This window comes from Canis lupus, chromosome 8 (assembly GCF_003254725.2).
Source record: "Canis lupus dingo isolate Sandy chromosome 8, ASM325472v2, whole genome shotgun sequence".
Taxonomy (NCBI): Eukaryota; Metazoa; Chordata; class Mammalia; order Carnivora; family Canidae; genus Canis; species Canis lupus.
The window spans coordinates 2983008-2989007 of NC_064250.1; positions in this window are offsets into that span (position 1 = coordinate 2983008).

Consider the following 6000-nt stretch of genomic DNA (forward strand, 5'->3'; position numbering starts at 1 on the left):
AGTCTGAGGAAAGTCCCCCCAGAGTACCTTGGTTACACTCCCAGGCCCACATATATGGATGCTTGCTGGCGTGTGTGTGCATGCACACACACACAGGCATACACATACATACCACACACACATTCCATCTAACTGGGTCATTCCTAACATTCTCAGGGCTGAGACTATGAATATACCATGAAATCACTATGAATATACAATGGTCTACACCTTTCCTGGTGGGTTCTAAGGATTTGAGGTACCAATTTACCCTATACACTGGGGTTCCTCAAAGGCATAGCAGTTGCAAGGAGAGATTCCACACACAGACATAGAGGACTGTGAGTAACCCAAGACTGGAGCGTCCTGCTGCACTATTCAGTGGCTAGGAGGAAATGTGCTAAATTTAACTCCCTTCTTGGGATAGACACCAAAATATGTGTGCTAAAAATGCAGTCTGGTTTCATTGCCAAAACAGATGGTGAAATCTGGATGAATACCTCTCTCCTTTCTGACCTATCACACGATAAGCCTGTGAGTGCAGGTTACAGTTCATGACCAGATAGAAAATAACCCTATTGGCTGATAATAAGCACAAGGCTTAATAAACAGTGAAAAACATCACTTCTCCCATCATGTGACCTTTTGATTCATACAGAGTCCTCTTTGGATAGGCTCTGGAAGGTCATTTTTCTCTGGTATCCACCCCCTCTGTCCTGCCCCCAACGTTCTCATAGCAAACCAGACGTGAGATTTGGAGGGTCATCCCAACCCCATCTGAATGAAATAACTCAAACCATCTTTTCTCTTGCTAATGTCGACTTTTTCATAGCATAAATTCAGCATTATCATGGTAGAAAAGTCTTTTGTCTTTATCCTACTAAATATCACTCTTCAGTATGGTTGAAGAGAGAGGACAATCCCAACCTGACACTTGCACAGGAACAATGCATCCTTACACAGTATACCAAGGAGGATCCATTGATGTCAACAGATGACCGAGCCCTCCCCTGAACCCAGGAGGATGAGACCCCATTCTCTTAGGAACTCTGTAAGAGGGTAGGAGCCCACTGCAGACCTGGCCTTGGTAATGATTTAGTCCCTTCCTCAAGTGTATTCTGAGGCCTGAGGTAGAGTTTGTTGTAATTTGGCAACCTCGTATTTTAATTGATCCATATGAGAACAAATTATACAAGCAGAGAAATCTGAGGCATGCTAGTTACTGAAGAGGACTCTGAAGGGCTTGTGGTTACAATGATATTTTCATCTTCCCAATTTGAAGAGTGACTTTGGAAAAGAGCAAGTACAAGGCCGGACATCTGACAACAAAGATAGTGTCACAGACTAGGATTTGGGGGACGGCTTGTGATTGTGACAGAAGATTTATGGGCCTCTGATGAATGACAAGGTAACTAACACAAAAACTGGGCATCATGGATTTCCTAAAATTTTAGAGGAAAGGGAAAAGTGTCCAAATAGCACTGCAAAACCATATATTCTAGCTGTGTTTCCCACATGGGTCTGTGGACTGGAGCTGGTCTATGACAAAGGTTTTCAGGTCTATAATAAAGTAATGCTTTTTCAATATTTTTAAATTCTGAAATTATGTCCTTTCTAATATTTACAGAATTAAATTATTGTTCTTCTATGAAAAGATGATGGGATACCTGGATGGCTCAGTCAGTTAAGCATCTGCCTTTGGCCCAGGTCATGATCCCAGGATCCAGGGATAGAGCCCTGCATCAGGCTCCCTGCTTAGCAGGGAGCCTGCTTCTCCCTCTCCTGCTGCCCCTGCTTGTGCTCACTCTCTGTTAAATGAATAAAATCTTAAAAAAAAAAAAGGATGATGATATTCTAAGACTGTTGGGGGGTGGGAGGAAATATCATTTTTTGTTACCAAACACATTAACTTGGGCCCTTTTTCCCCTGAAATTTTAATTATAGTAAAATCCTAAAGTCTGGGAAGTGCTGTATTATAGAAGACCAGAATGGGGAAGGAACTTGAATTTTATCACAAGAAAATAAACAGATTATTAGGAGCTCATGACTGGTGGATGACCCTTTAAGATAACACTGCTCAGAGGAACTAGATCTAATTACAGTATTCAATAGTAGTGTATAAGACAAGAAAGAAATCACAAACCTTCGGAAAAGAAGCATTTGGATGCAGATAAAAGAAGAAGCAAACAGGAAATAAAACCTGGTAGGAATACAGAATAGATGTTAAAATAAAGAGGGGACATGGGTGATGTTTTTTAATTCAGACCGAAAAAGTGATCTAAGGCAGGATACAGCTGTGCCAGCAGTCCCAGGCATCAGGACATCAGCTCCTTCTGCTGGAAGCGGAGCACATAGTAAATTTTTACCCCGTTAACAATTTGACTTGCTAGAATGTTGAAGGAAGATGGCCAGACATATTTTTTATGTTTTCAGGAAGTCAGATCTTTAAATATTCCAAGGAAAATTATGTAAGGGGCTCAAAAGGGACAGCAAATTCTCAAATGTGAAGTTCTAGTAGTTTTCTCCTAAAAGATACTGCTGAGGAAGGAAGGAGGACTTCACCAATCAGGAAGCAGCTGCACACTCTTTTTTTAAAGATTTTATTTATCTATTCATGAGAGACACAGAGAGAGAGACAGACACACAAGAGGTAGAGGGAGAAGCAGGCTCCCTGCAGGGATCCCAGGACCCCAGGATCACGACCTGAGCCAAAGGCAAACGCTCAACCACTCAGCCACCCAGGCGTCCCAGGGCCTTGTGGTTTTCTTTTTAACATGCTAAATATATTCTTTGATGTATGCCAAAATTTATATTTTAAAAGATAATAAAAACGTGTATGTAAAGAACATACTATGTTCTGCCAAACTATTAACAATGGTAATTATTTTTTAAGATTTATTTATTCTAGAGACAGAGAGAGAACTCACACTCATGTCGGCAAGCAGAAGGAGGAGCAGAAAGAGAGAGAGAATCCTAAAGCAGGTGCTGCACTGAGCAGGGAGCCCAATGCAGGCTCAATCTCAGGACGTTGAGACCATGATCCTAGCCAAAATCAATAGTTGGCCACCTAACGGACTAAGCCACCCTAGGTACCCCAACAGGGGTTATTACAATGGTAGGACTCTAAGTTAGATTTATCCTAAAAGAATATATATGTATAATTTAATTGTAGCTCTGAAGGTAGGAGGGAAATGTCTATGAGCAAGCACATAGTGACAGCTGGCTATGTCACAGGGTCTACGATTGATGTGAGTCTTTGGAGACAGCAGGTAAACATTTGCCCTTGAATAGCTCTTGGTCTTTTTTTTTTTTTAAGATTTTATTTATTTATTCATGAGAGATGCAGGGAGAGAGAGGCAGAGACACAGGCAGAGGGAGAGGCAGAGGCAGGCTCCCCACGAGGAGCTGGATGTGGGACCCGATCCCAGGACCCCAGGATAACGCCCCGAGCAGACGCTCAACCACTGAGACACCCAGGCATCCCAGCTCTTGGTCTAAAGACACGTGGAGGAACCTGAGTTCAGGGAAGTTACAGAAACAGGAAAAATTAAGGGAAAGCAAAATTTCTTTCATAGGTTATTAGCCCTGGACCATTAGTCTAGACAGCAAACCAAATGCCAAGGAAATGGATAGATTCCAGGGATAAGGTCAAATAGGTCAGGTAACTATGTGGGGTGGGCTGGATACCAGATAGAAGGGACCATGTGCTTGCTGGTGACCAAAGGTCTATGAACTAGACAGAAAAAAACCAGAAGAATACATCTGTAAAGGAAAGACTGCAGAGTCCTGAGGACTGAATTAACCTCTACCTATCTCAACTGAGCCAGAATTCTGTATCAGCCACTCCTTTTTTTTTTTTTTTTTTAAACTTTTTATTTATTTATTTATTTATGATAGGCACACAGTGAGAGAGAGAGAGGCAGAGACACAGGCAGAGGGAGAAGCAGGCTCCATGCTCCGGGAGCCCGACGTGGGATTCGATCCCGGATATCCAGGACCGCGCCCTGGGCCAAAGACAGGCGCCAAACCGCTGCGCCACCCAGTGATCCCTGTATCAGCCACTCCTGCATGGAGTCTGTACCCAACACCTGCCCCCATCTCAGTGCAATCATGTCACATAGACAGTCTCACCAGCTAACTCACTGTGCACAAGGATCTTTTCTTTTTTAAAAGCTTTACTGAGATATAATTTATATACCATACCATGCATCTACTTAAAGTATGCAAATCAATAGCTTTTAGTATATTCAGTTGTGCATTCATCACGACAATCCATTTAAGAAAATTTTTATCAACCCTCTCCAACCTCTGACAACTATTAATCTTTTTGTGTCTATGGGATTTGTTTACTCTGGACATTTCATATAAATGGATCATATAATACATAGTCTGGCTTCCTTCACTTACAATATTGTTTTCAAGTTTCATCCATGTTGTAGCACAGATCATTGCCAAGAATCCTGAAGAAGGAATGTGGCAGAAGGAAAGGCCTCAGGGAGAAGCCCTGACCCACCCTAGGCATGGCAGACACACCTGCTCATACACACACATACACACACCCACACACGGAACTACTAAAAGCAGATATATTCAAAGTCTATAAAATCAAGAAGAATTGTACAGGGGGTGAGCCTGGGCTGAGCTTGGTAACCAAATCTGGAAATAAGATGAGGGAGCCAGACAATCCATTCAACTCTCAAAATACATCTTTGGAGGAACTGCCACTATATCCAGTGAAAAATAACTCCCCCATATCAGAAATACCAAGAATTTTTTTTTTTTTTTAGAAATACCAAGAAATTTAATGAAAGTGAAGATACATGCCTTAGGTTATAGCAGAAGCTCTGCTCTTTAAGTAACCCGGAACAGCAGAATGTTTGTTCTGTGTTCACCTCTGCTGGGGACCTCTCATTTCACCTCTACAGTTTAGGTCTGCTCACCTTGGCTTTACTGCCACCTAGGATCTTCTACAGTAATTATCTTATTTTTTTGTTATTATTTTTTAAGTAAGCTCTATGTCCAATGTGGGACCTGAACTCTCCACCTTGAGGTTAAGAGTCACATCCTCTATCAAGTGAGCCAGTCAGGTGCCCCTATAATAATTATCTTGATCAAAAGCCACAGTGAGCTCCATATTAGACCAGCAGTGTCTGGCCGGTGAAATGAATCACACCCAAATCTTCTAGATTGCCCCTCTAGCTGTGAAGTCTTCATTGATGAGCATGCACATGTTATGGACAGCTGGACAGTCTAGTCTATTGGATGTTTATGCCACTTAGAAAGCTATAGGTTGGGATGCCTGGTGGCTCAGTGGTTGAGCATCTGCCTTTGGCTCAGGGCATGATTCCAGAGTCCTAGGAGTGAGTCCTGCATCAGGCTCCCTGCATGGAGCCTGCTTCTTCCTCTGCCTGTCTCTGCCTCTCTATCTCTCTCCCTCTGTCTCTCATGAATAAATAAATAAAATCTTAAAAAAAATTATAGGTTGTAGCACCGGTTCTAGCACTGAGAGGTCTACAAGTCCTCTGAGTAGGTGAGGAAGTGTCTTTGGTTTATCTGGGCCACCCATTGGCCAACTGGAGCCTCTCGTGCTATGTGCACAGTCTAAACTGGCTGGGGGACAGAAGGCAAAGTAGTCTCTCTGGATAGTGCTTTATCCCTTCTCCTACCATATTCCCTGCCCCCTTACCAGTCTTCATTGCTTCTTGCTTGACTCACCTGATAGACAACAATTACTGTTCTACTTCTCTCGTTTACTCTTCCATGCCCACTCAGTCCAACATGTACCACCTTCCCATCTGATTTCTTCAGAGACTGGAAGGCCAAATTGTCCATAGGTCTAAACTTCTCTGTTTACTACAGGACGGTAGAGTCCTACCAAGGGGCAATATAGCTAGTACACAGAGAAAACTCTAGACTTGGAGTCAAGAGACCTGGTGTCAAGGTCTACCTCTTACCATTCTTGAGACTAGACAAATCACCTCCCCTTTCTGGACATATGTACATGAATCCTCATATGATAAT